The 27,770-nt window shown below is 41.0% G+C and overlaps 1 long non-coding RNA gene across 1 annotated transcript in view; it reads right to left on the bottom strand.

Moving 5' to 3' along the window:
• Positions 1-4,952: 4,952 nt before the first annotated feature.
• The window catches only part of LOC309862914, a 38,128-nt gene continuing 15,310 nt past the window's right edge, over positions 4,953-27,770 (bottom strand). Inside the window, exon 3 of the long non-coding RNA XR_014310791.1 lies at positions 4,953-5,000. This is a non-coding gene — a long non-coding RNA (uncharacterized lncRNA). The remainder of the gene's footprint in view (positions 5,001-27,770) is intronic.

The following is a 27,770-nucleotide window of genomic DNA, read 5'->3' as shown; positions in this document are numbered from 1 at the left end:
CCTAAATATTCCTTAAATGCTCTTCGTCTAAAAAATTCCATTTACTTGACAACATGTTTACCAGAGTTTATTTCACTTACAAAATTCGATCCACGTAATATGCCATTTCGGCCCTACCTGAACCCTGTGTACACAGAATAAACAATGAACTCATCTCTCTCGGTCATACTGTCCTACTAAACTATCAAATTAAAATTTCCAAATATGTGTTTTTATAGTAATTACAATTCCATTTACCAGATCGATCTATTTAGGCAATATGCAATTAACATGAAATTCAATAGCCTAAAATTACTAGCTTTCTAAAGCTTGGAAGGAAAACGTGTCCTTCCGTGACCTTTCGTTAGTCAGTATAATCCACAGAAATTCTACACTCGTGCATATTTACACACATACATAAACCCTCACAATGTCCATGATTTGATTTAACAGATGCCTTTGACACTCCATATGTCCACATATCTCATTTTAAATTTGAAATTAAGAAAGTTAAGACAGGCCTTTTCAGACCTTATGAGAAATATCATTTCTCTAAAACTGCTTTTCTTTGAGGGAGTATCATAAATTGACTGACAGGGATGTTAACTGCATTAACTTTTTAGGATTCTTTCAAGCCTCCGTCTTTTGTGAAATAACTATAAATTTAAATTGGTGGTTCATATGGCTTTTTTCCCCCACAACAAATACGAGTAAGATAAATTGAACTAAAACTCTTTTATGCTTTATTGAATAACAGCCAGCAATAAGGCAAGCTCAGGGAGCAGATTCTAATACCAGATGTATGGCATAGCTTTAAATATCTTCTATTGCACTGGATAACAGGTTAAAATCTGTCCCCTTAGTAGGAGATTCAAATTGCCTCTTCTAGACTTTTCAATAAGAACTTTCTGGTCTTTCCTTTTGCAAGTGATAAGATTTTCTTCACCTAGTTTGTACATAATTTCTGTCTTCTCTCTGAGGAAAACATTTCATTGTCACTGCAACAGAAGAAAATACTAGGCATTCTGAGGACAAACTGATTCATGATTTGCTGATTTTCAACAAATTATACTCCTTTTATTTTGAATTTGTGAATCGACGTCACCAAGTTGAAGGACAAGCCTGAACAATCATCCTCAGTGATCCCCATTTAAGTAAGTTCAAGAAGCTTCTTAGCTTCATAAAAACTAATATAAAAATACAGAAAATTTCAGAAAAGGTTACCGACTTTGATCTTTCTTGTCCCATGTATTTGCTTTCTGACTCAGATGTTCTTTAAATAATTGGGCTCTCCCACGGGTGTCTGAAGGTCTAGTGGCTTTCTTCCGTGTATGTGACTACTTCAAATCAAGCTTCATAGTCACTATCTCAATGTCTCCCACACAAGGCACAAGGAAGGAGACCTAGCACATTAGAACATTGCACGATGATTTCTGACATTCATTTCCCAATTTGTGGGTAATTTTTTTCCAAATTTGAGTAAATTTTTTAAAAAGACAAATGTATATTTTTCTATCTAGAAACAATCTAATCAAACTTTTCACAGTATTCCCACAACCCTAAAATTTAGCTTCAACATTTATTGATCTTACTAGACCTCAAAATGTCCCTGCCAGTTTTTAAAACCAAAAAGTTGAAGAAGTAGGATTGAAAATAAATAAATAAATAAATATGAATGACCATGTATGGATCGCATATTCATCAGGCATTGAATAATCACTTACTTTTAGTAAAACAAACTCCAGCGGCAATGATAGGGAAATTATTCCTGCCGCGATAAAAATATGCCATTTTATGATGCAAATTTTTCCAGAGTTGGCAACATTCTTTTTTTATTTTTAACACTTTCCTTACTCTTTTTCCTCATTTCCACTTGGCAGTGGTCCTGAATGCTGAAAGCTTAAACTCCAAAGTGTACATGTATATTTAGCCCAGAATCAACCTGAACTCAGTGTCCAGCCAAGGACTGATTCTTACACACAAAGACACTTAAGTCCCCAAGTTCCTGTGTTCCTCCCTCACCGTGCAAAAGTAACTTGGTGGAGAATGGACAGCTATGTTTATTCCTCTAACACAACCCAAATTTGAAAATCCCTTTCATTGAGAGCACTGAAAATGTTATGCAGTTTAATAATAAAAAGAAAACAAGGAGAAAATACGGTATTTGTGGGTCTCATACTGACTTTTATAAAGAAGTTGGAAATTATCATTTAAAAAAATAAATGAATCAAAGTGTTTTGCATGTTTAAAAAAAAGCACTCTTTATGCAATTAAATCTCACCATAGGTTAAATGTCTACTGCTTCTTTAGCTATTATGTGAAGCTGGACTCATTTATATCTTAGACACTTATTTTAAACCAATGTATTCAACTAAAGTAAGTTCTAGATCTGTGCTAATTTTAAAAAGTCAAAAAATGTCCAGAGTAAAGAGAAGACAATTTCATAGATTCCCTGTGAGGAATATTCCCCTTACAAGGCTGTGTTACAGAGCAAACGAAAAATTAGGAATTGAGCAAAATTAGGTCTTCTGAGGTCATTAATTGCGTTAGCTACCTGAAAAATATACAGTTAATGGAGTCTGGTTTTTCTTTAATAGCAATACTTCAGGGCCAGAAATATCCAGGTATCAACGATTTTCTTGGCTGTACATGCAAGCCTACACTGAAAACATTCTAATTAGGTATCTATCTTGCTCCTTTGCTCTACAGGTAAACATCTCAAAACAAACAAACAAACAAACAAACAAAACCTTTAAGAGTTCCTTTGCTGCCCTTTCTCTCTTCCAAGGTGGACAACCTGTTTCCCTCACAAGTTGCCTCAACTGACCTCACTGATGTTACCAGTAACCAACTTGTTACTAAATTTGTGAGCACCTCACAGGCCGTCCCTTCCCCTCATCACTTGTCCCACAAGCCCGCACAAGTATGACCTTCTCCAAGAAGGCTTACCCAACCCATGCCCCACTGGCGACCTTGGGCGTTGCATCTTCTGTCCTCCTGGAGCACCTCTGAATGCTCTAAGAGAATTTCCATGCAGCAAGGCACCCATTTATTTGTCTCCCCCACCTCCCCACTGATTATGAGCCCTGCCAGTACAGGTTTTAGCCTTATTTATCTTGATACCCACATCGCCTACCCAGTGTCTAAACCTTGGCTGGCCAGCTGTGCTCTCTTTCCAATCTCAGGAAACAAAGCAGCAAGTCCTGGATGCTGTGTGGCGGTTACCTCTCACGGCATTAACACAGAGAGGTTTTGCCTAATGTCTTTCCGGGCAAAACTCTCATCCACACATTCCTCATTCCGAGCCTAGAGGATCGTGTTTCAGACCTCCGTGTCATCAAATATCCCACAGCTCTGTTTGTGCCCGAAATGAAGCCGCACGGAAATGAGGTGCGTGGTGGTTAGGGCAGAGGAAGGACCACGGAAGCCTAGGAAGTTTCCAAAATGAATCCACTTTTCCTGCCTCCTTCCCCTTCTCTATGCATTTTCATCGCTTTCAGAAGCACTGACACCTCCTAGCCATCTAATCAAGACAAATCTTTTATGCAGTAATTAAAATACAGCTCATCTTCAAGGGGAACAGAAAAACAAAGGCTGAAACAATTAGCTGACTGCGCCAAACAGCATGGTTCGCTCTCCACCCCCCCCCCCCCGACTCTTCCTTCTCCCTCCTGCCTCCAATTGCTTGCTTTTAAGTATTTTCACAGGAAGGAAAACTTCATTTTGCTGAAAGGTGAGAAACTGAACAGACACTTAGACTAGGAAATAGTTTAATTGAATTTCATATGAAAAATGCTTAGGACTGTTTAAGACAAACGTCAGGTTCCCTGCTCGACTGACATCGCATTAGGCAACAAAGGGAGTCCGAGATACTTGCTAATCTGTTGCGGTCAGGTTAGAGCAGAATATTGCATTAGCATGCAAAAGGACACAGGCCAGCAATACAGGGAGAGACAAGTCTTCCCAGAATAAAGACTGCAGCGTAGAGAGAGGTAAATTGTACTAGTAATAACTCAGAAGGTGGAAAATGAACTTGTGCCTCGTAAGGCTGTGTGGGCCTTGATTACATTAGCGCTACTGGTGATATTATGCAGTATATTCATTTTTATTGTATTAGTTTTTGAATAGTCTGTAAAAGGCCAGTGTTTTATTTGGCACCCTGAGCCACCTATCTTTCCTATAACATCCCCTACCAGCACATTCAAGCATTAGCATTCAGGTTTTCTGAAATCTTTTAACCATTGATGGCTGCCAGCAGTCAAATTAAATTCAAAGGGTTTAGTATAGCTCCAGGTTTTAGCTATATAATTTACTAAGAATGCCCAAAGCAGTTGCAATCTAATTTGCAGTTCAGCAATGAATACCATTTCCTAACGAAAACTACCTGAGATTTCCTTTTGAGGCTCCGGAAAAAAAAAAAATACACTTGTGACACCTGTGTGTCTTCCTTCTAGCATCGACTCAAAAAACCAACCTGCCAAGAGAACACTGTACCTTGTGCAAGGGAGCACAGGAAAAAGGAACCATGGGAATGGATTTGTTTTTCCTGCCAAGTTATCTGAACCAATACAGCCACCCTCTATTTCTTTTTAATATTTAGATTGTTTTTCAACATCTTCTAAGTCTAATATTACTGCAGTATCCATCAGAGCTTCCCTAGCAACCAGCATGGACTTTACCAAAATCTTGGCTCTCTGATAAATGATTGATAGATAGACAGTCACATCGATGATAGGTACCAATACAGAAAAACCCAGACTTGATCATTTCATAACTCGTTGGTCTATTTCCTGTGGCAGACCAGAGTGTCGATTCCTAATCTTAGTGCTCATTTCATTTCTGTCACTTACTCTGGAAGCACCACTGTCTCTATTTCATCCTTATAGAAGGGAAAGAAAACAGAAAGTTACTGTTCAAAGTCTACAGCTAACGTACAGTATTATTTTATCTTATAAAAATGTAGCTCTCTCTTACCTGAGATTAAGGCATGAGGAATCCTTGAAAAGTGTTTTGGGAATCTTCTGTGAAAGCCGAAAATATAAAATGTTATTTAACTTTTATTTTTAAATCTAATCTCTCTTCCTGCTATATAGGAATTCCGATTCCTAGTGTCAAGGTGATAATGACAAAGTGGATAAGAGAAATTGCAGCTAACAGTTGCCAGGTGAAATCTAAAATCTTACAAGCATTCCCTATCACAGAGACAGCACTCACCAGTGGAGGAGGCTGGAGAAATAAAATCACCAGGCTGAATTAATTTAGTTAACAAATGGCATAATTTGGAAGCCTGTTAGAAAAGCCAGAGGTGCTAGCTATACACACACAGCGTTAATCACTCACCATCGAGCCAACTTGAGGTAACTAGAAATCAAGCCATTAAGGTATAAACCGGAAAAAACCAAGTTTGTAATGACTCAAACGATCTAAATCTGGCTGTTGATCTCTCCTTTCATTTTCCACTCAATAGGCCCCCTTATATACCTTATAATAAATTCTATAGTTTGCAAAATTTGAAAATACTAATGGAGAGGCATTTTTAATGTTTTCAAAGCCTATCAAAATCTCAGCAGTTGAAAGGGAGCAGAGGCATCCCAAAACAAGGAGCAGAAGCTAAGCCCGTATGGGCACCTGCCCCCAGGTCACACCTCCCATTGCTAAGCCCTCTCCCCCACGCAGACTCTGAAGGATGCCTCAAGTATCCCAAAATGTGGCAGAATGTGCAACGAAAGAGAATGCCACAATATTTTGATTTTTCATTTCTATTCCCATGGGATACAAAACATAACCTATTGAATAAAAATGAAAATGAGTCTGTTTTTCAAGCATCACCTTGCTCCTCGGTCCTCACGGAACGGATCTCCACCCACTTCAGCTAACAACAAGAACCTGTATTTGTTTGTAGAGCACCAGACAGAAAATTAATGTAGTCAGCTGTTCACTTTCCAATTAATTTAGTGAAGCGGCAACTAAATAATCCAATTCTATCAAGTCTGAACATAAAAACTATCAGCTGCACAGCACTTTAGAAAACAGGAGAAGGAAGAAAAGTAACCAGCATTTTCAAACGCCCTCTACATCAGGCACTTTGCTAGGCCCTTGCTCCTATTTTCTTTATTTTCATCCTCACGGGAGCACCGAAAGGAAGGAACTCTTATTTTTATTTTACGTAAACTCCCCTTACATACAAAATTTAAACACCTTGCCCCACGATCGCGGAATGAGTGTGTGGTAACACTGGGACGGTGCCCGAGGTCTCTCTGACTCCTTGAGTTAAAACGGAAATACATGAATGAAAAAATCATGATGACACTTTTTGTAGGATTACGCACTGGATGTCTCTGTGCTTAATATTTTTAATAATTCTGCTTATTTTTAGGTGTTAAATTGGCTTTGATGCTCCCTTCCTGTTCTCTTGTTCTGGGGCAGAGTCATTTACTTCTTCAGAAACAAGAAGGTCATCTGTCTCCTTTCCCTTCCTTCATCTGCACCTTTTCTTTTTTCCCCAACTCGCTCATATCCCCCAAAGATCCAGGCAGGCAAGAGGACAAAGAGTATGACTTGATGGGAATTAATGAATTGTGTTTAATGAAAAATTAATTCTGAATACAGATTGTTACACTTTATGGATACTTTGCGTGGGCATTTGTGATTAGAATAACTTTACAGAGGATTAAGGCCCAATAAAACCCCACAAGATGTACAGTGTATGTGTCAGACATCTAAAAATTCTTGAGAAAGCAATTATGCTGAGTGCCGTCTAATAATAAATCCAAATGGACAGCTCTGATATGAATGGCGTATCCTGACAACACTACCCCCACCTGACTCTGCCTTGCAATCTTTGCTAGACTCTCTGCAAAAGAACAGATGTTCTGCTTTGGGTTGAGAAATCAACAGTTACCATTCATATGTTCCAAAAATTCAAGGGCCTAGTGCTGCTGTTTTAAGGATGCTAATTAATTCTAGCCCTTATGCTCCAATATTCTTGCAGTTTCAATCAACCGCATTCTCATAGGACTTTGGGCCCAGCATCTTCTTTGAAAGCCTATGGGGAAAAGCAACTAGGAAATGTACACTTCATGGACCCAGGGGGGAAAAAAAGGATTAATCTGATATGCTCTGATTTCGTCTATTTCTCATAATGTTCTCATGCCTCCCCTCTCTGCTGTATTGATTTGACCAGGTAGGCACAGCCCGGATGACAAATATAATTGAAATCAAAACTGGAGATGCCTTTGGTAATACTTTTTCCATTTATTTACCCCTGAAACACAGAAACACAGACTAATTTTGGAAGCTGCATAGAAAGAGCTATTTACTGAATCTGTTTCTGGGTTGGTTTGTTTGTTTGTTTTTATGTCTAGTGTTGACTGTGCATCATATCCAGCTCGGAGCATGGTAAAAATGCAGGTTCCTGGGCTTCAAAGCACACAGATCTGCGAATCTGTGAGAGTTCTGGGGTATCCACAATCTTTAAATAAATGCCCTATTCTGAAGCAGATGAGCTGGGGACCTCAGGAAATGCTGTGTTCATCCACATGCACCCCGGAACATGGATGTTAACAATTGGTGTGACCTTTGCCCCAGATGGATGCGCTCAAGCAAAAACGAGGGTATAAAGATCCCACTCCATTTACTTTAACGGATGCTGCTCTGCTCACGCCCCCACAGACATCCTTCACAACAGAGCTTCGGGGTTTGAATCACCTGCGGTAATGACAGTCCCCGGGACCTCGGATGGAGTCCAGTGACTCGCTATTTTAACAAGCATGCCAAGCAAATGTCACGCATCCTAAAGTCTGCTGCACCACTCCATAACACCAAAGCAAGTATGCCCAGGAGAAGAGCCTCAGCTGAGGCGCCAGCCAGACCTGGGTTGGAATCCCAGATATTTTACGTGTAACTGACATGGGCAAGTTCCTGCACCTTCACTTAATCTCTGTGAGTTTTAGTTACCTCTCTGTAAATTTGGGATGATCGTGTCACCTTCCAAATTGTTGGGAGAATTAAATATGATCGTGTGTGTCAAGAGGTAAGACACAGAGTGCGACTCTGAAAACAGCAGGAGCGAGGGGTTTCACATTTGTGTGGTGCCCGCTCATCTGAGGAACAGGGTCTGTCACCCTTTTCCAACAGTTATTTGCATGCCTTAGTACGAAAGACTCTTTTGGTGTTTTGCTGAAGGACAGCAAGGAATGATTTTTTGTTGTAGGAGACTTTGGGAGGGGTCTGGGGAAAGAAGAGGGAGAAATGAAGAATACAGGGAAGATGATAAAGAATAAAGAACCTGTCCCCATCAAGCCACTTGTCTTCATATTGTACTCAAGTCAGGGAGGACAGAGTCTGAAGGAGCGGGGTTTTTTCCAAGATTTTATTTATTTCGGGTGGCTGAGTCAGTTAAGTAGCTGCCTTCAGCTCAGGTCATGATCTCAGGGTCCTGAGATCAAGCCCTGCATTGGGCTCCCCGCTCAGTGGAGAGCCTGCTTCTCCCTCTCTCTCTCTGCCTGCTGCTCTGCCTGCTTGTGCTCTCTCTCTATCTCTCTGCAAATAAATAAATAAAATCTTTTTAAATAAATAAAATCTTTTTAAAAAAATAAAAAGATTTTATTTATTTATTTGAGAGAGAGAGAGACAACACTAGCGGAGTCAAGGGCAGAGAAGTAGGCTCCCTGCTGAGCAAAGAGCCTGATGCCAAATTCCATCCCGGGGCTTTGGGATCGTGATCTGAGCCGAAGGCAGACACTTAACTGACTAAAGCCACCCAGGCACCCTGAAAAAGCTGTTTTCTAAAGAGACTTTTGTGACCCTATCCCCAGGTTGTGATGTTTAAGGGCCCAAGAGAGGCAAAACAATGAAGAGAACCATTCTCCATTTCTGTGTAGAATTCATTGACCCTCAGAAACATAAAGATGGGTATCATAAGAAGAAGCAAAAGACAGCTTTCGGCATCAGCATTCGTGGCCTCACAGCTGCCACCATTACAAGTGGCAACGAAGAGACCCCGTTGGGAGGTTTTGAGGGCTGAGAGTCAGAGGATCGCCCCAGAAAGCAAGGAAAATAGTCAGCCATGCTGCTTAATTCTAAAGCTGAAAATTCGGTTGTCAGTACACACCTGACCACTCGGGAACACCCCACGCACCTGGAGAGGTCTGTGCAGGGAAGCTCAGTGCCCTGCCGGGGCAGATCAGGGCCGGGAGCAGGAGCTCCGGGTCTTCCTATCACCTGCCTTGCTTCGCCTCCACAGATGGGTGAGTAGATAGAGTAACAATTTTCATTATAAATGCCCGTTATCGGTCCCAAGGGGGGCTGGTCTACCAACAGCAGAGAGAAATAAATGTTTTTTTTTTCCTCTGCCAGAATTAAATGTCAAATTATAAGCTCAAATGGTGGTAACTCTGGTTTCTGCATGGGCTTAGTTATCACTGGCCTCAAACAAACCATCTTAACCTATATATGGTACAGCTTCTTCACCTATGAATTAGCCTACTTGACAGAGACGTTCAAGACTTAATACCTGAAGATAAAAATGGCTCAAGCCAATTTAGAGAAAGCGTCTAAAAGAGTCCAGAATGAAGGGTTTGGTCTCTAGCTGATGCTCAAAAAGCACAGCTGTCTGATTTATATTGTATTCAGATGGGTAGTAGGAAGGATACAGAAACTGCGAGTTTGCTCTGCCGAGAACAAGCCAAGTGACCTTGAGCAACTCCTTTACACTCTGTGAGCCTCCCTTTCTTCCTCCATAAAGGCAAGAGTTCTATTTTGTCCTCAGGGTTCAAGGTAGACGATATCAGGTCTTGAGAAGAGCAACTAAAAATATGATCTCCTTGTGCTGCCAAGGGAGTTACATCACCCCACGCTTACAAGAATCCAAATGTTGACTGAGATCTTCTGTAAGCAAAAAGAAACACTGAAAAGCCTTGTCAGGCATTCTGTAGTCGGTTGGTAATGCAGATTGAATGTGTCTATCTTGAGCACACCCAGATGTTTATACCATTTGGATGCGTGTTAAAAAGTTAATGTTTCCCTTAATGAGATGCACCAGGCCCCTTCCTGGCATTAGAGCCACAGTAAAGAGTGGAGGAAGCGGGTAGCATAGCTTCACGGTGAGAATGACACACGGTCGTCACCAGCTTGTTGATGACACTGGTCGTTTGAGTTCAGTCCTCTGTGTTCATTCATTAGTTTGTCAACAAATATTTACTGTGTGTCTTTCCTAAGCGAGGCACTGGGCAGAGATGTGGGAAATGCAAAGGTGTTATCCTGGCCTGCCCTGAGTGTCAGATCTTGTTTGAAGGGAGAGGTATCCAAGCAATTATAAAACAAGTTAGTTGATGACAAATGTCTCATCATTCTAGGCAGTATCATTCAAGCAGTGCGTTCTAAATTTATTCAATGCCTTCTTTCAGCTGAATGAGGCATCGACTGTAGATGGAGCGCTCCAAGGTTTTCCCAATGAAAGAGAAATTGGAGCGGGATAGAATGGATGAATGTGGAGCGAGGAATGAACTGGAGGACGCTTGTGCTAGGAAGGGAAACTAGCAAAAACAAAAGCACTGAGCTGGGAAATCCTGAAGCCACCAGAACAAAGCGGGTGAAATCCCACACTGTTGTTCAATGTGGGAACGTCGACAGGTCCCTACTCACTATGTCCATGCCTCCCAAGGAGGAGGATCCCATCAGATCGATGATTATAAACAGTTCCCTGACACCAAGTGCTTGTTTCTTTAGCCAGTATTACTCATTTCATTAATTTAAGTGGTTAGTTGCCAGACAACAGTCTAGAGATCGTAGATCCAATCTTTCAACTGACGCAAGAAAAAAAGAGAAAAAAACAACTTCTCAGTTTTGCTCACATCCCAGTTTTGCTCACATAAAACAGTGGGTCGCCCCCACCGCCCTCTCAGCTTCGGTGGACCTTCTGCCTTTAGTGAAGCCATCAGGGCATGTCAGGGGCAAGAACAGTAAAAAGCCAAACCATGGGGCTTCCCAGTGGAAGATAGACTGACATATCCGGATCGAGCAATATGTCATCGTTCTGCTGAGCCTGTAAGAAATGTTGCTAACCATTGGCCATAGGTGATGCCATATCCCTACTATGAACTGTCTTTGCAAATTCCAAAGAACTTTAAAATGACATTAGCAGCTACTGGGGCTGGAAATAAACTCAGGATTAACACCAACCAGAAATGTAAATATTAAGAGAAGCAAATATGTTCCCCAAAAGAGACGGCTTTCAGACTATACATCTAGCCATACCCTCCCTCCCAACTGAGTTGAATTCATCGTATTTAGTAAGTGGGAACCTAAAATAATCCTCATTATTTTATACATTTTTCAGTAGTTTGAGTACTCTAAATTATACAAAGCTTTTTACAAATAAATGATCTTCAAGTGAACTTCTGTGACACGACAGGTCTGTTATTTTAAAGTTTTGTATTTGTTCCTTCACCTTACATGTTCTACCCTTTGACAAGTTTCTCTCAATTGGCAGTTTCTATTTATATTTCAATATATTAGTATAACAAATTTAAATAAAATCCTCCACTTGTATCATTAATTAGCATTTGGCAATGGGCCTGATTATATGCCCTTGGCAGCAAAATGATTTAAGTACCTAAAAGGTTATTTTTATCATTTATTAAGAATGCCTGTTAGCAAACTATTACCACCAACTTCTCAACACGGAGACTCTGCAGACTAGCATGGATCCTAACGCACCTCTCCAGGTGCTGAGGAGTAACTGACAGTCAGTATTTCTAACAAAATAGGAAGGTCTGTGTGAACAAAAGGGCATTTAAATGATTACAGTTGTTCTACATTGAAAGGATTTAAAATAATTTCGCTATTCTGTGCTGGAATTTCAGGAAACAAAGTTTTCTCCTTATCATCAATAGTCTAGTAGACTATGCACTGGGATTTTTGTTTGTTTTATTTCATTTTATTTTATTTGTTTATTTGACAGACAGTGAGAGAGGGAACACAAGCAAGGGGAGGGAGAGAGGGAGAAGTAGGCTTCCCTCCAAGTAGGGAATATGATGCGGGGCTCCATCCCAGGGCCCTGGGATCATGACCTGAGCCGAAGGCAGACGCCTAAGGACTGAGCCACCCAGGTGCCCCCACAGGAATTTATTTAACCAGCAGAAGTCCTTATCTGTGCTCTTCTAACTAAGAAGAAGTTAGAACTTCTAACTTCAAACACCTTGACTGAACATGAACTGCAAGAGGCCTGGAAAATGTTTGCTTTTTAATCATGAACTCTCGTTCCTAGATCTCCTGCTCACTATGTATTTCCAGCAACTAGCCCAGTGTCCGGAATATAATGAAAGCCCAATAAGTATCTGGTGATGCAAGGGCGCCTGGGGGTTCAGTCTTGATTTCGGTTCAGGTCTTGATCTTGGGGTCCTAGAATCGAGCTCCACATCTGGCTCCCCAAAGAGTCTGCTTGAGATTTCTCTCTCTCCCTCTCCCTTGGCCCCTCCTCCCACTGGCTCTCACTCTCTCTAAATACATAAATAAACAAAATCTTTTTTTAAAAAATCAGTTCCATAACAAAGGGAAGAACATCAATTTATTGTATGCCTCTTAAGAGAGAGAATGACTTAAAAATGAAGTGAATTGGGGCATCTGGGTGGCTCAGTCAGTTGAGCTTCTGACTCAGTTGATTTCAGCTCAGGCTATGGTTTCAGGGTTGTGCCACTGAACCCTTGCTGTGCTCCATGCTGAGCATGGAGCCTGCTTGAGATTCTCTCCCCCCACCACCTCTCTCTCTCTCCCTCTGTCCCCCGCCCTGTGTTTTTTTTTTTCTCTCTCTCACTCCAGAAAAATAAATAAATAAGTAAATAAAAATTAGGTGAATTGACATAAGTTCACCCTTGTTTGTGATTTCATTTAAACATGAGTTACAGCTATTAGGCCTGAACAGTATGGAGGATACATTTTTGGAACAAGCAATGTAGTGAATCATGGAAAATCTGCCATGCTGACAGTGTATTTTCAAGAACCACAAATTAATATGCGTCCTGTATAAAATGAAAAAAATATCCATTTGTTGTGACTCTGCAGGCACAGTGTTTTGTGTTTTTTTTCTGACCCATCAGAGAGAATTAGAAACAATGTTCCATGAAGGCAATGCTTTGGTCACTAGAATAAAGAACCTAAGTGTTGTAAATAGAGAATTTGATTTACCATATACTCTTCTGGGCTGTGGGCATGTAAGTATTTCTTAAGCAAAGAGATTTAAGACAGATAGACTTTCTACAGGGAGCTTACAATCTGGTTGTCTTCAGTAAGAATCTTAGAAGGGAGAAAAGGAGAATAGGGATGTGAAGAGAAATCAATGTTTCAAGGAAACCTTCAGAAAGAAAGAGAACCTAGAAACTTCCAAGATAGGCCAGAAGGAAAAACTATGTACTAGAACGCATTTAACACCTGGCAGAGCCTCAGACTCCACGGGGAAAAAAAAAAAAATGTAATCCACCTCCACCTTCAGTCAGAGGTATACTGTCATTCAATTCTAGCAAAAAAGAAAAAAAAAAAATCCAAATATGGATGGAAATGAAAATAGGCCCGTGCCTTATTGTGAATAAAATATTCATCAGTCAAACAAATTCATAATCAGAAGCGGGCTACTTTTCAAATAGAACTCAACAGTGAATGAGGTGAATTTTAGATCATGTGTGTGAAAGAGGCTTGAAATAACTCCCCGAATATCAACACTAGGTCTTGTAAACACAGACAATACACTCTTCCCTGTATTGGGTCCCCTCCATCTTGGGAATTGCTTGTCTCATTAGTCGCAGGTTCCTCGTTTTCTTAAGTTTCTTTAGGGCAGCTGAAAATAAACAGTTCAAGCAAGGCAATAACAGCAGACTAATAAGCCGACTTGTGTAAGCTCACTCTGCAATAAAAGCAGAAAAGACGGAGAAGGGCGCTAATTCCACGTGCCAGATGCTGTATTAAATATATTCTATGTGTTATCTCTTTTCATCCTTCCAACAACCCTGAAAATTAGTATTAATGGGAACATCATTTCTATTTGTGGAGCTAAGACTTAAGAACCACAGAGATTTATAGTCCTCACAATGCTAGCCGTGCGTGGAAGGGGGATATGAACACAGGTCAGTTGGGCTGAAAATATGTGTTCACCCAACTAAGCACACAGCACCCTTTAAAAAGTGCTACAAATATGCAATCTTGCATCACCTTCATCGTGCCTGACTGAAGGAGTGCTCCCAGCGCCCACCACTTGGTTGCCCCTATAACCCATACTTGAGAAGTAATTTTCATACATCCACATCATGGTCTTTGGGGATACCTTTTTGGTAGCTCTCCTGTAAGGCTAATACTACATGTTTTATAGATATGACATTTGTCTGGTGAGGTCAGTCACCTCCACCACCAACAATAACACAACAACAGTTGTATCTTATTATTCTCTACAGCCCCTGACACAGTGCCTTGCAAATAATTGGTAGTAAATGGTTGCTGAATTGAACTGAAATATACGAAGGACATTGCCCTAAATTATAGGATAAGGCAGCAGAGTCCACATTGTCTTTGATTCAAAGCATTATTGAGCATCAGCTGAATGCCCAATGACATTGTATTTCATGAGAAATACATGCATGACACTGTATTTCATACATTCATGGCATTTAGTTTTTCTACAACATCTTTTTTTATATAAACATAGAATGTATTATTTGTTTCAGTGATGCAGGTCTCTGAATCATCAGTTTTACACAATTCACAGCCCTCACCATAGCCCATACCCTCTCCAATGTCGATTTCTACAACATCGTTTCAATAGTAAATGGGACCCCATCGTTCACACTACCATTATGGTTCCCTATAACAGGGGACATAATGGCATTTGATATCCTTTTTTTTTTTAAAGATTTTATTTATTTATTTGACAGACAGAGATCACAAGTAGGCAGAGAGACAGGCAGAGAGAGAGAGAGAGAGAAAGAGGAGAAAGCAGCTCCCCACAGAGCGGAGAGCCTGATGTGGGGCTCGATGCCAGGACCCTTGGATCATGACTTGAGCCGAAGGCAGAGGCTTTTACCCACTGAGCCACCCAGGCACCCCGGCATTTGATATCTTTAAATTTTGCCATTTAGAGCTACAAGTCAGTACCACAGATGAATGCAGGAAGTCTTTCCATGTGACATTCCCCCCACCACCCCATCAGGAAAGTGGAAGCGGGAACATTTTATCCCAGAATCTTTTCAATTACAGAAGTTCAATTCTTGGGTTATGTGAGGGCATTGCAGGTTTAGAGGAAAGTGAAATCTGAAACAGCGTCAAGATGCTTTGTGATTTATTCCCTACCACGCTCTGATTTCCTCTCCACCGTCTATGGGAATTCTGAGAACCACGGTCCCTGCATAATTCAGTCCGCCAGTTTCCCATCCTTCTCCCTTCTTTCCCATGTGGCCACTGCTATGTGGTCATTATGGTTGTTACGACAAACAGATCCTTGGGGACATAATTAAGGAGGCAGGAGATGCTTTCATCAAAGGGCAGTTCATCTGCTGTGGCTCTACTGCTGCTCATGCAGGTTAACTACTCGGTAGTCCTTTCGTGTCCCAGAGTCAATCTGTGTTTAAAGGATGGAGGTGAGTGGGCAGCACAGAGTAGTTTATCTTCGCTGCCTCCTCATTTATGATTGCATTGCTCTCTCACACGGCACTACCTCAGCTGATCAAAATCAGGGACCACATATCACCAGAGTCATTGGGATGAAAGGCAAAATACATTCTTTGGTCAATCTACATAAAAGTATTCAAAATAATCATGGCAATACATCTGATGGAAATGCCCAGACATCTAAATGGCTTATCCCAGAGCAAGAATTACTGTCTTCTCTTTTTGCTAGCTTCCCATGGCAGTTGGAGACATCTTTGCAATATATGAATATTCTCAATTATCAGCTCAGCCTGTAAAATTGTGTCAGTTCACATACTCTGCCTGCAATCAACACATCTGTGCTTGATTTCAAGCAGGGAATGGCCAGTTATCAGCAGGAGAGGCTCAACTCCATTCCACTTCTTGACATAAGGCCATAACCCTTTGAGAGACTTCGGCATAAAGATGTGCTAGTAAAATAGTGTTCATTCACATTGTGCTTTCTCTCTGACTCTCCTAAAACTCAACATGATCAAAATTTACAAGGTATCTAGCATGCTCCTATAGGGTCAAAGTGAGAAGCTGGCAAAACAGAACAGAAGAGACAGAGGCAGGTAAGACCTCAGGAAGCTGGGCTAGAAGAGATGCGACTCCGGAAGAAATCCCGAAGTTTTCTCAAAATCCCAGAAATCAAACATTTCATCAAAATGTGAAAGCAGAAAGTTTTTCCCCCATTGAAAGACATGAAAAGTTAATCAACATAAATATGACAGCCCAGGACCCTTAACCCAGAAAACCTGAAGCAAAAATCTGTGCCAGGAAGACAGATGGAATTCATCATTCCTTTCAGTTTCCTGAAATACACAGAGCTTTGCAAACTGTCCCTCTGAACTATGAGAGTAAAATCATTTAGCACAGTCATTAAAAGCAAGAGCCATAACATGTATAACAACCATGTGTAGGTGACATCATTCCACTGAAAAATACCCAGGACATCTCAAACTTTGCTGGCAGACTGAACGGCAACAACGAAATACTGTACAGGGTTTCCACCTAATGCTGGAAAGCTGCCTGTCTCATCTAAAGCTACTGAGAAAACACTCTCTGCCCCAATATCGCATCATCTGATAAGCACGTGGTGGGAATGACTTAGTGGAGAAGGGCAATCCCTGTACCAAGAGAATAGACATAGGTCTCGTTACAACAGTAGAGGTGGTGCGGAACAGAGGGCAGTGGGGGAGGGGGTGGTTTGGGTGGCTTATCCATTTTGAGAACAAACTATGGCTTTTCTAGGGGTCTCTGGTATCAAACATTTTTGCTGCAATAAAATGTTGTCTCTGAACAAGTCATTCCAGCACACAACAGCGGGAACTAACAAAGCCTGGAGTCCAGAGGAGGCCACCTCCTCACCCTGTTATATTATCTGTGACCAGTGGCCAGTGTTGCTATGACAACTTTTCAAAGTAGCCTTACCGAGGACCAAAAAAAAAGGAAAGCAAAACAAAACCGAACCTCCCAGCACAGATTATGCCTACTGGACATGAAAGAGCTGGTCAATTCAGTGAAGGGTAAATGGTCAGGACAGCTCTTAAGCATTACTTAGAAGCCCTCCACCCTCAATTTTAAAAATTGTCTGAAACCTTCACTTATAGTGTCATGAAAGTATATAGAAGTTTCTTTATAAACCTTAATACGATAATTACATAGGACCCCAAAAGGTTGCCCTTTCTGATTCCTATGATCGAATGTAATATTCTCTGTCCCAGTACAGGCCACTCACATTGCAGGAGATTTTTATAGCCCACTTGATATTCAAGCCCCATGAGAGAGGACCTTTGATGCACAGAACAAGTGAAAAAGGGAGGAAAGTCCCTATACCCCAGTGACTCCATGGTCAAGGACAGGCGATCAAAATAAGACAGCTGATAAAGGACTTTTCCTCCTTTTCCAATTCTACTAAGAAAAAAAATTACTTCCCTTAGTAATTATTTATTTTCCCCTTTCCACACGTGGTTCTCATGATAATTGCTAACTTTGTGAAATGTTAGAACACTGACACTTATGTAAAGCAAAGTGCCTTTTGACATTTATGAAGTGCTGATTCTCTATAAATATAGAAAAGTGGTAATCATCACAAGAACTACTCAATGGAATAGATCAATAGTGAAGACAAATACTCTTCTTTCATTGAAATTCAGAAGGCAAAAAATAGGCCATTTTTTATCTCTTTGATAAACTAGTTCTTTCTGTGACTTGCCAAATAAGATTTAAGATCAGAGCTATGACACAGACACAGGGAAATTTTAGGAAGAAAGGAATCATAGGTCAACTTGGTCTATTTCCTCTGCTCATATAGATCTATATATAGATATATGTGTGCAAGCACCTCTGGAGACAGATAGTGGCGACTATACTGTCACTCACCTTATGATCTCTTATTAAAAAAAAAAAACCACCGATTGTGGGTAGCTTGTAACACAAAATAAGCAACGATATCTATCACAAAATTGCTGGAAAAGCAGATAAGCTTCGAAGCGTGATTCGGGGAATATTAAGTGTAAATTGTGCTTTCATTTTCCAGTGACATTTCTTTTTTCCTCACAACCACAGAACAGGGCTGTGGAAGGCACAATGTCCATTGACACCTCCTTGCAGAGCACACGTAGCCCAGGTCACAAGCTTCTCCAAGGGCCGAAAGTGGACATTTACACTAATTGACCTGTTTCTGTCTCGTTACGCTAGCCTGCAATCAGAGTGCCATCCAAATATCTATAACCAGAAAGCAAGCGCCGTACCCGCAGAGGCTGTGCCCATCCAGTGAACTCAACTTGAATGCTGAGCTAGCCTCTGACGGATCTAGCGTGGCTCTCTGACACCTCCTTCCACCACCTTTCAGCATATTTTAATAGTTAAAAGGATCAGGGATCTGATCACTCTCCATAAGGTTCCTATTCCCCCATGGGTGATATAGGCTTCTGAAAACATGTCAAGTGGCATCATTCATTTATTGAACAAATATTTATGGACAACCTATGCTGCTGATGTCTATGAGAGTGTGTGGTACGGTTGTCAAGAACGTGGACTCTGGAGCCGTGATGCCTGATTCAAACTTTGGCTCTGCCATTTGCTAGGCAGGGTGATCTTAGGCAAGGTAATACTTGACCAGTCTGTGCCTCAATATCCTCATCTGTGAAATGGGGATAATAGTAGTGCCTACTTCATATGGATCCTGTGAAGATGAAGGAGTTAATTTATGTGCAGCATCTTGACAGTGCCTTGTAGACACTGGTATCAATTCTTATGACGTACCAAACAAATGCTGATGTCCAGTAATATGGTGAATTAGGAGCTCGTGATTTCATATTCCTCATCTCGCTGGTTCCATATGACTTCTTCTCATCACCAAAGAAATAAATCAAGTAGGGCATTCTTCTATTTTTTTTTTTTATGTTTTAAATTTTTTATTTTTTTATAAACATGTATTTTTATCCCCAGGGGTACAGGTCTGTGAATCGCCAGGTTTACACACTTCACAGCACTCACCAAAGCACATACCCTCCCCAATGTCCATAACCCCACCCCCACTTCTTCCAACCCCCCTCCCCCCAGCAACCCTCAGTTTGTTTTGTAAGATTAAAAGTCACTTATGGTTTGTCTCCCTCCCAATCACATCTTGTTTCATTGATTCTTCTCCTACCCACTTAAGCCCCCATGTTGCATCACCACTTCCTCATATCAGGGAGATCATATGATAGTTGTCTTTCTCTGCTTGACTTATTCCGCTAAGCATGATACGCCCTAGTTCCATCCATGTTGTCGCAAGTGACAGCACAAGCAGGGAGAAGCAGACTCCCCGCTGAGCAGGGGACCCCCCCCCCCCACTGCAGAACTCAATCTCCGGATCCTGGGATCATGACCTAAGTCAAAGGCAGATGCTTAACTGACTGAGCCACTCAGGCACCCTAAACTTCACCTTTTTAAATTCTGACAACAATCCCATAAAGTGGGTTTTAGTTGCCCCAATTTATAGGTGAGGAAAGTGAAGTTGATTAAGGACTATGTACTTCACCTAAAACTACATATGTAATAGAGTAATACTAGCTATCATAACAAACCCCCAAATCTCAGTGGTTTGCCAAAATACAGCACTGTTGCTCATGTTGCTCATGCTGCCTGATGCGGCGGTGGCAGAAGTGGGAGGGTAAGTGTCCGGTGCAGGAAGTCAACTTCAGAAGGACCCAGGCAGCTTCTATCATCTCAGTCCCGGCCCATCCCCCAACCGTGGCACTCCCCTGTCTCCCCTCCCACACACCCCACCACACCCCACCCCTGCCTTCTCCATGCAGCTGGCAGAGGGGGAAGGGGAGTGGGGATCACAGATGGAAGGGTGCACATCTGGTCCATGCCTGAAAGACGACAAGCCCTGCTCCCGGTGCTCCCATTCTAGTAGCCAGAACTCAGTCACATGGCCTCCGCTGGGCTACAAGGAAGGCTTAGAAATGTGACCACCTGTGTGCTTGTCCTCACACTGCCAGTTCCTAAGCCAGACCCACGGGGCTCCAGAGCCCATACTCTTGCCCACTACAAAAGTCATACCTGCAGGGAGTTCCTTGCCTCACTCTGCCAGCTGACTGACTTCTCAACAGATTATAATGCTAATGTACTCAATCTAAACTCATACTTATAAAAATAATTTTTTTAAGTTTTATATATATCAGTTGTATATAGCTATTTACCTGATGTGGTTTATTTAATTTCATCAAGCAAACGATGAAGGGGCAGCTGGGTGGCTCAGTCGGGTAAGCAGCCAACTCTTGGTTTCAGCTCAGGTCGTGATCTCAAGGTTGTGAGATCAAGCCCCACCGTTGTCACCCCCATCTCCTCCCCACCCCAGCTACCAGCACCCTCCCTGCCCCTGCTCGAGGATCCCCCTGCTCGGGCTCTCTCTCTCCTTAAATGAATAAATAAAATATTTAGAAAGAAAACAGTGAAGAATACTCTATGACTTATTTACATGCCTTAATCTCTCACCAGCCTTTCCGGAAACAAAGACCATCTCTGCCTGAAACGGTATGACTTCCACAGGGATTCCAAATTATTGCTATCTATTCAAAGTTCATGTCAAATATTATACTATTAAATTTAAACTTGGGACATATGAGATTCCAATTATGTGTATGAAGTTTGCTTAATCATCTTAACAACCATACCATTGGATTACTGTTTTTTAAATAAGGAAATAAAAAGACACATCAATGACTCATCTTATCAATAAGTAATAAACATTATGAGAGGACTTTAAGAACAGTATCTGAAATCTGGTATGTTGATGCTACACTCAAAAAAAAAGATATTGATGACAAACAGCAAAGATCATTATAGTGAATGCAGAGCTGCACAATAATTAAACATTGGGGAAGGCTTGGGCATATACAAAATAGAACCATAAAAGTCTTACAAACAGCCCATATATAATGTAAGATCCTTGAATCTGATTGGTTAATTCTTCTACTTGAGCATCACACTATCGAAAACCAATCCAAGAAACTTCTCAATTCCTAACGATAGAAGGCTTTATGTTCAACTATTGGAAAACTTCTATTAGTATGCTTATTTCCATTTCCCAAATACTTTCAGCTTTCTACTTTCCCAATAAAGGATAGGAATCATTTCTCTATCCTCTTTGAGTTTGGCAAGACCATATGAGTTGCTTTGCTTTACAAAATGTGAGTAAAAGTGACAATTGTCATGTCCAGACAAAAGACTTAAGAACAAGTACCTGCTTCTGTTACAATCCCATTTTCCTGCTGTGGTGGATTAAAACAGCCATAAATTCTCTGTGGTTGCATCAGTCAAAAAGTGGGGCTCTCCTACCCTATGACCCAGCAATTGCACTACTGTGTATTTACCCTAAAGATACAAACGTAGTGATCCAAAGGGGCACATGCACCCGAATGTTTATAGAAGCAATGTCTACAATAGCCAAACTATGGAAAGAACCTAGATGTCCATCAATAGATGAATGGAAAAAGAAGAGGTGGTATATACATGCAATGGAATACTATGCATCAAAAGAAATGAAATCTTGCCATTTGCGATGACGTGGATGGAACTAGAGGGTATTATGCTTAGCAAAATAAGTCAATCAGAGAAAGACAACTATCATATGATCTCCCTGATATGAGGAAGTAGAGATGCAATGTGGAGGGTTAAGGGGCAGGAAAAGAATATATGAAACAAGATGGAATCGGGAGGGAGACAAATCATAAGAGACTCTTAATCTCACAGAACAAACTGAGGGTTGCTGGGAGGAAGGGGGTTCGGGGGTGGGGTTATGGACATTGTGGGGGATGTGTGCTGTGGTGAGTGCTGTGAAGTGTGTAAACCTGGCGATTCACAGACCTGTACCCCTGGGTCTAAAAATACATTATATATAAAAAATAAAGAAATTTTTTAAAAAGTGGACTCTTCCTCTCCTTTTGAATCTGAGCTGGCTCTATGACTTGCTTTGACCAATAGAAAGTGGCGAGCGTGACAATGTGAACACTATCCACAAAATAAAACTTTGCCTCTCATTCTTTCTTGGAACAGTCTTGCCATGTAAACAAGCCCAGGCTGGAGCCTTGAAGATTAAAGTCTGGGTGGTTAAAGAGATCCAGCCCCACACATGTGACTGAGGCCACCCAGCAGCAGCCAGTCCCCAGCCAAGCCACCACCTAACAGCAGCTGCATAAGTGATCCCAGGCAAGAACAGCAGAACTGTCCAGCTAAGCACAACCCAAGGCACAAAATAGTGAGCAAGTAATAGTTGTTTATGTTTTGGAGTTGCTTGTTACCCAGCAGTAGGTAAGCTAAGACCCCATCCTGGGCAACTGAAGAAGAGGATACTGATCTTCCTTCAGCCTGGAGCTCTGGGTGAGGAATACAGACCTGAAGCCCTTAAAATAGGAGTAAGAGAGAAGACTTTATCATTTAAGCCACTGCAATTTTGAAGTTGTCTTTCCCTACAGCATAACCTATCCAAATCCTGACTGATTCAGAAATCAGTACCTACAAGTAGAATTCTGCTCTACCAGAAGAACACTTAACTGTAAGGTCAGGGAGAGGACAGAAAGGAAACTATTATCAGAATCTCCAAGGATGACCATCTCTAGCATATGGTGGTGCAATATTTAGTGAACTATCCGCCTGTAAAAACTCAGAAGGCAACAATGTGCCAGATGAATACGGTAGCTTAAGGAAGAGTGACGAGGACGTGGGACACTGAGCACTAAATTGTTTGTAGTTGATTGTAATTGATTGTAGTTGATTGTTATCAAAGCATGTCCTGACTAATACAGACTATGAGACATTCTTAACACTAAAGTAGCATCTGTCAGCACTAAAAGAAGAAAGACACCAAGTCACTGCTTTACTTTGGCCTACAGAGAAACGTTCACCAGCAAAGTGAACAAAAGAAATATTGAACGGGGACATAAAACGTTTGGCTCTGGAAAACTGTGAAAAGGAAATAACACCCAACCCTTCAAAACAACCTGACTTTCTTGACTTAGAACATCTCGTAGAAATAATAGGACTCCAAATAGGGAGAAGCCCAGAGATTGGGATTTTCTTCCCTTTTTTATATTCTTATGCCCTAGCTATTGAAAGTTCTTTGTTATAAGTGACAACAATGGAGAAAACACAACTCAAAAAAAAAATTTTTTTTTAAAAAGGAATTAATGAATGTTTAAGACTGGTATAATGAAATATATGGTTAGGGTGTTACGTAGAATATAACTCAAAAGAGATAGTTTCATTTTTTTTATTTGGATTTAGTGTTCGTTTAAAGAAATGTGATTTTTTTTTTTTTGTAAGACTAGAGAACATAGAGGAGCTGTAAAAATTTACAGTGATTCTTAGACCTACCCAAGCTTTCTCTGATATTTTTATAGACCTGACCTCCACTCAACCTTTTCTCCTTCTGGAACTGCAACCACCATACTTGAAGTGTGCAAAAGAGGACTTAGATATCAGCAGGAACTCCAGGTGGGGGAGTGAGATTTAAGTGCAATTGATATCAGGCATCAGATAAATCTCAACCAAGGGAATGAGTCTGTCCCTTCTCAAGCAGCAGGCTTAAACATGCCCAGATCTGGGATTGATAGATGTGTGCTGCTGTTTCATATACACCAAGGTGACCCCATTCACTCAGCCTGCTATAGCAATGATTCTTGAATAAATGTCCCCAACTGAGAAAGAAGTGCAAAAAGTGAATCTAACAAGCCAGACTCATCATCAGAATCAACATCCCTGAGCGCCAATGACTGAACCAAGCCAGGCCAGCCCTGGGGAGCCCAGGACTTCATCAGTCCTACTTCATGCAGCAACAAATAGGAGTTCCCTCCCTCTCAAAAGCCCTGCTGATTCTCGTGAAAATGGGCATCCCAATATTAACACCAGCTGGGCAGCTAATAAAGCAAATATCAGTTATCCAAGAAGGCCGTTAGTACTGGCTACCAGTGGGGAAAAGGGCCCAGGATAAAGCAAATAAACCCAAGGGAGGAAAAATGTAAAACTTCAGAAGAAATATGAGCAGAATGGGTAATGCTAAACTATTTGATCATTTAACTGGGAAAGAGTCGAACACAAACTTCGTGAAATTTGAGAAGTGGTGTATTTATGATTCAAAGGCACATTTTTTTCCCAGCAAAATGGCACCAGCACAGAATCTTAACTTTCCCATTTAATGCGGATTGGAAAATACCTTTTTTTTTTTTTTTTTTTTTCAAAAGCATTTGCTGCAGGCTGAATCACTGTCCTCTCATTAATAATACCGGTGGTGGAACCATATGGGATTTACTTACACTATGCGGTTATCAACTTGCGAAGTATCTGATTCTGTTATTTACATAGCCCATAGAGATTTAATGCTATAATAATTTTCTGGCACTTTGATTCTCTCCATAGGTGAGTTTAAATATAAATACACAGCCCAACCCCTACCTCCACCTCCATGTTCAAGAATATGGTAGTAGTATGCAAAGTGAAGGGGAGGGGTTGCTCAGTGGGAAAAAAAAAAAAAAAATGGACTTCTCCCTCGTTATTCCTAGGGAAAGACTATGGCTTTCTGTCAAAAGGCCCTTGAAACCCATAAAAAAGGGTAAGTTTCCTTGAATAGATTTTTGTTTCATTTCGTGTTTTCACAGACTTTTTTTCCTTCCAGCTTTAAGGAGATATAATTGACATGTAATATTGTGTCAGTCTAAGATACAGAATGTAATGATTTGATGTATGTATATGTTGCAAAATGATTACAATAAGGTTAGTTAATACATCCATCACCTCAAAACAGATTTTAAACATATTTACCCACACAAAAAGAACTGAATGAAAAATCAGACAAAACCATTTTAAGTATCAAACCAAATAATGTGACAATCTTTTAATTTGTTAGTTTGGTATTATCTAGGCACAGACTATGTGAGTGATAAAATATCAAAGGCATTTTTTTTTCTTGCCCTATATTTGGGTTCTATGTTCTTCAAACCTTGGTTTTTACCAATTCAACAATTTCAATAGACACATTTTCAACCCAGAGTCCTTCATGTTATCACTAGAAAAAGAACAACTCCTACCATCTGAACTAATTTCTGCAGCCTCCTGTCCCACACTTACTCTTACAGATCCCCCCTCATTCACCTGTGATCCCGCCTCACTAGACCACCTGATGTTTCCCAAACATGCCATTTCCTCTCACACCTGTCCCTGCTGGTTCCCACACTTTCAGTCCTCTTCTTACTCTTTAAGGTAAAGAAATCTTAATCAGGCCCAGAACCAGTAACTCAACACAATTTCCTTTAACAACACCTGGCAGAAAGAATAGCACTCTCCACTCCATCCTTAAAAATGCTGTTGGGGCGCCTAGGTGGCTCAGTGGGTTAAAGCCTCTGCCTTCGGCTCGGGCCATGATCCTAGGGTCCTGAGATCGAGCCCCACATCAGGCTCTCTGCTCAGCAAGGAGACTGCTTCCCCCTCTCTGTCTGCCTGCCTCTCTGCCTACTTGTCATCTCTGTCTGTCTAAATAAATAAATAAAAATTTTTTAAAAATGCTGTTCCTATAGCTACTCTAGAACCTACTCTAAAACCATGTGCTCCTTAAGGATAGATCATTCTTTAGCCATCATCATATCCTCATCAACTGAGAGAGTACTATGTTAGTTATCTACTGCTTCCTAAAAATTATCCCACAACTTAGTGACTGACTTAAAGTATAATTCAGTATTCCACAGTTTCTGTGACTCAGGAATCTGGACGTGACTTAGCTGAGTCTTCCAGCTCTGGATCTTTCCCAGGCTGTAATCTAGGTGCTGGCAGGGGCCATAGTCTCATTTGAGGGCCAGCTGGGAATGGACTTGCTTTCCAAACTCACTCCAGTGGTTGTTGGCAAGATTCAGTTCTAGGTCAGCTATTGACTGGAAGCCTTCCTCATTTTCTGACCACCCGGGCCTCTCCATAGAGCAGCTCACAAAATGGCAGCCGGTTTCATCAGTGCAAACAAATGAGAAGAGGAAAAAATGCCAGCAAGAGACAGAGGGCTAGCAAGACAGAAATTAGAGGTTTTTTTGTCACGGTAGCAAGATCCCAACAGTTGTGCCATGTTCTTTTCATTAGGAGTGAGTCATTAGGTCCAGCTCACACTCAAGGGGAGGGTGCTGCACAAGGGTATGAATACAAGAGTTGGGATCATTGAAACTTTTGTCAGAAGATACCTCCCATAAATGTTTTACACAGTAAGATTTCAGCCAGGATTTATTTATGAAAGTAGAAGAGAAATGAGATGCTGTCTTCAAATTACTTTTATGGTCAATTCCATGAACTTTTAAGGTTACATAATAATAAAAAATTATACTGGTCTGTTAGCTGATGGGTTTTATTTCAGTCCACATGCATTTTTTTTTTTTTTAAGAGAGAGAGAGCGTTCACGATCTGGTGAGGGGAGGGATGGGTGCAGAGAGAGAATCCTAAGGCAGGCTCCTCATCCAGAGACAGAGCCCCATGACGGGCTCAATCTCACAACGCTCAGATCAGCAACCTGAGCGGAAATTAAAATTCAGACCCTCGACCAACTGAGCCACCCAGGTGCCTCTCAGTCCATATGCATTTAAGAGATTCAAAAATTTAGAATTCTCATGTAAATGGGGTGGGGGAAGTGTAAAAATATTCTACTATGTCTTTTTATAGCTTATAATAGAAATAGTCAATACAAAAAAAAAAAAGTGTGTGTGTGTGATGTGTCCAAAAAAAAAAAAACGTCTGGGGTGCCTGGGTGGCTCAGTGGGTTAAAGACGCTGCCTTCAGCTCAGGTCATGATCCCAGGGTCCTGGGATCAAGCCCCGCATCAGGCTCTCTGCTCAGTGGGGAGCCAGCTTCCTCCTCTCTCTCTGCCTGCCTCTCTGCTTACTTGTGATCTCTGTCTGTCAAATAAATAAATAAAATCTTTAAAAAAAATAAAAACCCGTCTTCTAATATTGAACAAATTGGTATAAAAAGAAAGAGCTTATAGGTAATCACTTTACCTTATGGATGGTCTGCATTAGCACAGCAAGGAAAAGGGAGTCATGCCTCTGCATCATGAATAATGTATGCAGCATACTGAGCAAAGCAATCTCTCCTTAATTGTTAACATCTCTTTCACCAATAGAAATATCAGAGACACAAAACTCATAGAAAAAGCAACCAGACTTGTGGCTACAGGTGTGGAGTGGAGCAAATAGGAAATTGGAGAAATGTGGGTAAAAGGTACAAACTTCCAGTTATAAGTGGTAGGGAATGCAAGGTATACCATGACGACCAGAGCTAACACTGCTATAGGATATATAGGAAAGTTGTTAAGAGACTATATCTTGTGAGTTTTCATCACAAGGAGAATTTTTTTTCTCTTCTCCTTTTTCCTTTTTTTTTTTATCATAACTGTATGAGAAGATCGATGTTCACTGAAACTATTTTTTTAAGTATGAGTGATTTTTTTCTAAGATTTTATTTATTTATTTGAAAGAGAGAGAACGAGAGCACACATGAGTTGGGGGAGGGAGCAGGGAGCCCAATGCAGGGCTTGACCTCAGGATCATGACCTGAGCTGAAGGCAGCTTAATGGACTGAGCTTAATAGACTTAATGGAC

Source organism: Mustela nivalis, assembly GCF_964662115.1.
Source record: "Mustela nivalis genome assembly, chromosome: 4".
Lineage (NCBI taxonomy): Eukaryota > Metazoa > Chordata > Mammalia > Carnivora > Mustelidae > Mustela > Mustela nivalis.
The sequence above is the reverse complement of the archived record's forward strand: the minus strand, read 5'-3'. Positions and strand labels throughout refer to the sequence as shown.